Source organism: Neomonachus schauinslandi, chromosome 13, assembly GCF_002201575.2.
Source record: "Neomonachus schauinslandi chromosome 13, ASM220157v2, whole genome shotgun sequence".
Lineage (NCBI taxonomy): Eukaryota > Metazoa > Chordata > Mammalia > Carnivora > Phocidae > Neomonachus > Neomonachus schauinslandi.
In genome coordinates this window covers 10,847,555-10,851,582 of record NC_058415.1, presented here as the reverse complement: position 1 = coordinate 10,851,582, position 4,028 = coordinate 10,847,555, and the positions used below count along the sequence as shown (strand labels likewise).

The 4,028-nt window shown below is 43.1% G+C and overlaps 1 pseudogene; it reads left to right on the top strand.

Annotated features, from left to right (window-relative positions):
* The first annotated feature begins 2,156 nt into the window (after positions 1–2,156).
* On the top strand, positions 2,157–3,619 carry LOC110584328 (annotated as a pseudogene).
* Positions 3,620–4,028: the final 409 nt, after the last annotated feature.

The following is a 4,028-nucleotide window of genomic DNA, read 5'->3' as shown; positions in this document are numbered from 1 at the left end:
AACTGCAACCATTATTGTGATTGAGTCAATGAACCCAAAGATAAATTTGGTTTGGACAAATACTATTAATTCATGAAGTTTCCTTGTGGCCACAGTTTTTAAATGAATGCTTTTCTGGATAATCTCAGTCCTATTTGAGGGTATCCTGATGTTAATTACCAACATTTCCAGCTGTATCAAGAATCTATAAACTAGCCCTCTTAAGCCAGTTAAATGTATATTTTCTTGAAGAGAATAAAATTATATAGAAGTATGAGATCACCGGGGCGCCTGGGTGGCTCAGTTGGTTAAGCGACTGCCTTCGGCTCAGGTCATGATCCTGGAGTCCTGGGATCGAGTCCCGCATCGGGCTCCCTGCTCGGCAGGGAGTCTGCTTCTCCCTCTGACCCTCCTCCCTCTCATGCTCTCTGTCTCTCATTCTCTCTCTCTCAAATAAATAAATAAAATCTTTAAAAAAAAAAAAAAAAAAGAAGTATGAGATCACCTAGAAAAAATAACTTATTATGCACAATTTCTTTTTTATTGCCAGAGTTATATGCTATTTACATTTAAATCTGACATTTAGGGGTACCTGGGTGGCTCGGTTGGTTAAACATTTGCCTTTGGCTCAGGTCATGCTCCTGGGGTCATGGGATTGAGGTCCCACGTTGGGCTTCCTGCTCAGCAGGGAATCTGCTTCTCCCTCCCTCCCTCTCTCCCTCCCTCTCTCTCTCTCTCTCTTCCTCCCAATCACTCGTTCTCTCTCTCTTTCTCAAATAAATAAAATCTTTAAAGAAAAATCTGACATTTAATTCTCTGTTATATCCCCTTATTAATTCATTAATTAACTCACTAACTCATTCATTCATCCATTCATTCATGTGACAAACATTTACTTGAGCACGTACTATGGGCCAGGCACTGTTTTACACTTGAGGGATATAGAAAGACCCTGCTCTTACAGAACTTAGGTTCTAATGATGGAAATAGATAACAAATACACAGATCAATATATAATACAATGTTGAGTGGTGGTAAGTGCTGTGAAGAAAATCACACAGGGTGAGGGCTGTGGAGACACCAAGTCATTTTTGGAGTGAACATGAATATTTGAGTCACAACCGGATTCCAGTGCCCATTTTACCACTTCCTGACCAGCTTTGAGCAAGTCACTTAGCTTCTCTGGGCCTCAATTTCCTTATCTGTTAATTAAAAGATAATCTTCTATTTCCTAGGGTTGTTGTGGGGATTAAATGAGATTATGTGGAAATTGCTTATCATGTAGGTGTTTGAGAAATATCATTCCTCTTTCTTCCTGTCTTTTGGGAAAGGGAAAATGATTTGGTATAAATCATCAAATTCTCATGTGAGACGAAGAAACTAGCATATTCTTTATTCCATATTTAAGGAAGGGGTAGGTAAAAATTTTTAAAAGGTGTTTTGTTTTGTGTAAGCAAAATCAAATACCAGTGCTTTTCAGGAGAGAAGGTCAGCATGAGCCTTCACATCATGAGATGATCTCTAAAATCCCTTTCAGGGCTAACAGCGCTTTGACCTTTTATAAATTCTTCCCCTACTCCACTCACTTTAAAGGATGAGTGCCAGGTGCCAGACTCTACTTGAGAAGAAATTTGGGCCCCATGCCTATCAAAAATGATAGTAATGTGACTATGACTTTTGTCAAAATTCTGTTTTGCTGAGAAGTAGAAAGATCATTGTATAATGTGTCTTCACTGACAGGGGAAGACTAATATAAACTGGAGAAACTGAGAAACCAGTGGTATGTTTCTTGCCCTGCCAGGAGGAAAGAGAGACACAATGTGATCACTAATAATTATTTTAAAACATTAATTCTTGGGGCGCCTGGGTGGCTCAGTCGGTTAAGCGTCTGCCTTCGGCTCAGGTCATGATCCCGGGGTCCTGGGATCAAGCCCTGCGTCGGGCTCCCTGCTCAGCCGAGAGTCTGCTTCTCCCTCTCCCTCTGCTGCTCCCCCCCCGCCCCCAGCTCATGCTCTCTCTCTCAAATAAAAAAATACATAAAATCTTTAGCCACACCCTCTTTGGGGTAATCCGTGGTGGACGTTTTGAGGGCAGCTGACCCGCAGCCTGCATGCCCCAGACCGCCTCCTGTGGAAGCCTGAGCCGGCCGTGTAGCTTTCTCCCTTTGTCTCATAACCATGTCCACCAACAAGAATGCTAATTCACCAGCTGCCCACCTTAACAGATTCAAGAACAAGGGGAAAGACAGTACAGAAATGAGGCGGCACTGGATAGAAGTTAACATGGAGCTGAGGAAAGCTAAGAAGGTTGACCAGATGCTGAAAAGGAGAAACGTAAGCTGATTTCCTGATGACACTACCTCTCCACTGCAGGAAAACCACAACAACCAGGGCACTGCACACTGGTCTGTTGATGACATTGTCAAAGGCATACATAGCAACAATTTGGAAAGCCAGCTCCAGGCTACTCAAGCTGCTAGGAAACTACTTTCTAGGGAAGAACAGCCCATCATAGACAACATAATCTGGACCGGTTTGATTCCAAAATTTGTGTCTTCTTGGGCAGAACTGACTGTAGTCTCATTCAGTTTGAATCTGCCTGGGCTCTCACTAGCATTGCTTCTGGGACATCAGAACAGACCAAGGCTGCGGTAGATGGAGGTGCTATGCCGGCATTCATTTCTCCTTTGGCATCTTCCCATGCCCACATCAGTGAACAAGCTGTATGGGCTCTAGGAAACATTGCAGGTGATGGTTCAGTTTTTTGAGACTTGGTTATCAAGTATGGTGCAGTTGACCCGCTATGGGCTCTCCTTGCAGTTCCTGATATGTGATCTTTAGCATGTGGTTACTTACATAACCTTACTTGGACACTTCCAGACCTTTGTCACAACAAGAATCCTGCACCCCCGTTAGATGCTGTTGAGCAGATTCTTCCTACATTAGTTCATGTCCTGCATCATGGTGATCCAGAAATATTAGCAGATACCTGCTGGGCCATTGGCTACCTTCCCGATGGTCCAGATGAATGCATTGAAATGGTTGTGAAAACAGGAGTTGTGCCCCAGCTTGTGAAGCTTCTAGGAGCTACTGAATTGCCCATTGTGACTCCTGTGCTAAGAGCCATAGGAGGTATTGTCACTGGGACAGATGAACAGACTGGGGTTGTAATAGATGCAGGACCACTTGCTGTCTTTCCCAGCCTGCTAATGAACCCCAAAACTAATATTCAGAAGGAAACTACATGGACAACGTGAAACATGACAGCTGGCCGCCAGGACCAGATACAGCAAGTTGTGAATCATGGATTAGTCCCATTCCTTGTTGGTGTTCTCTCTAAGGGAACCTAAGGCAGGTTTTAAGACACAAAAGGAAGCTGTATGGGCTGCTGAGAAACTAGGTGAAACTGAGAAACTTAGTATAATGATGGAAGAATGTGGAGGTTTGGACACAGTGGAAGCTCTACAAAACCATGAAAATGAGTCCGTGGAGAAAGCTTCATTAAATTTGACTGAGCAGGATTTCTCTGTAGAGGAAGATGAGAAGGTTGTGACAGAAACTATAGGTTCCAAGTTCAGGATGGCATTCCTAGGACCTTTAACTTTGAGATTGTGCAGCTGAGGCAGAAAGTTGTTTGCTGAGGACTCTGTTTGGTAGAAGTTTGTCTTCCTGTTTCTCTACCAAGAACTCTTTTTCAGTGTGTTTTGTTATGGTAGCACTTTTTTTTTTTTAAAGATTTTATTTATTATTTATTTGAGACAGAGAGAATGAGAGACAGAGCATGAGAGGGGACAGGGTCAGAGGGCGAAGCAGACTCCCTGCTGAGCAGGGAGCGCGATGCGGGACTCGATCCCGGGACTCTAGGATCATGACCTGAGCCGAAGGCAGTCGCTTAACCAACTGAGCCACCCAGGCGCCCTGGGTTTCTTATTTCTATGTGGAATCTCCTACCTTGCTGTGTCCTGTAAATGAAGATTAAATTCCACCCTTTCTTTAAAAAAAAAAAAAAAACTTAAAAAAAACCCCAACATATTAATTAATTCTTGTACT